Raw genomic sequence first — 1,604 nt, 5'->3', positions numbered from 1 at the left:
ATTCGAACCCACCACCTTAGGTGTATGTGGCTGGTGCCTTAGCCACTTGAGCCATAGGCGCTGAGCCAATCAGTTGTATTTCAATACACTAATAAACAATCTGAAAAGAAAGTTAAAAATTCAGTTTATGATAGTATCAAAAAGAATAAATACTTAGGAATTAGTTATCCTAGTAGGCGAAGGAACTGTACACTCAAAACTACTAAATATTGCTAAAAGAAATCAAAGGCATAAAAGGAAAGGAATCTTCTGTTTAGAGATTAGAAGATGTCAATACTACCCAAAGCAATCTACAGATTCTGTGCAATCACTACTAAAATCCCAAATGATTTTTTTTGTAGAAATAAACCCTAAAATTCATAGGATTTGGGGGATCCCCAATAGCTAAAACAATTTATTTTTTGAGACAGTCTCACTCCGTTGATCTGGGTAGAGTGCCCTGGTGTCATAACTCACAGCAACCTCAAATTCTTGAGCTCAAGTGATCTTCCTGTCTCAGTGTCCTGAGCAGCTGGGACTACAGGAGTGTACCACCATGCCTGGTTAATTACTTTCTATTTTTAGTAGAGAGGGGGGTCTCACTCTTACTCAGGCTGGTCTCAAACTCCTGAGCTCAAGCAATCCACCCGCCTTGGCCAACCAGAGTGCTGGATTATAGGCATGAGCCACTGTGCCAGGCATAGCCAAAAAAAATTTTAGAATTTTTTTTAGATTTAGAAAAAGAACAAAGTTGGAGGAATCAATACTTCTTGATTTCGAAACTTACTACACACTGTACTCCATGACTGCATAAATGTACACAGCTATGATTTAATTGAAAAAATAAATAAATAAATAAGAGAAAAGGCAGCTTCAAAAAAAAAAAAACTTACTACAAAGCAGTAAAAGCTTAGTCCAAACAGTGTGGTATTGACATAAAGACAGATATATAGGTGATTAAAATAGCCCAGAATAAACCTTTGGATATATGATTAAATGATTTTTGAAAGAAGTGGCAAGACTTCTTGCAATGGGGGGAGAGATAGTATTTTCAATAAACAGTGCTGAGAAAACTAATATTCACATGCCAAAGAATGACATTGGACCCTTACGTTATACCATATGTGAAAATTAATTCAATATAGATCAAAGACCTAATTAACATAAGAGCTAAAACTATTAAACTGTCAGAAGAAAACATAGGTGGAAAGCTTCATAACATTAGATTTGGCAAGGATTTCTTGGATATGACACCAAAAGTATAAGCAACATAAGAAAAATAGATTAATTGGACTTTATCAAAATTAAAAACTTATATTTATCAGAGGATACTTTAAACAGAGTGAAAAGGGAACCCACAAAACAAAAGAAAATATTTGTTAATCATATTATATGATCAGAATGTTTATTGCAGCCCAATTCATAATTGCCAGGTCATGGAAGAAGCCCAAGTGCCCATCGATCCATGAATGGATCAACAAATTGTGGTATATGTACACCATGGAATACTATGCAGCCATTAAGAAGGATAGATGGAGACTTTACATCCTTCATGTTCACATGGATGGAGCTGGAGAATGTTCTTCTGAGCAAAGTATCACAAGAATGGAGGAAAAAGTATCCAA

This window comes from Otolemur garnettii, unplaced genomic scaffold (genome assembly GCF_000181295.1).
Source record: "Otolemur garnettii isolate 467f Iridium unplaced genomic scaffold, OtoGar3 scaffold00051, whole genome shotgun sequence".
Taxonomy (NCBI): Eukaryota; Metazoa; Chordata; class Mammalia; order Primates; family Galagidae; genus Otolemur; species Otolemur garnettii.
This window is presented reverse-complemented; position numbering follows the sequence as displayed.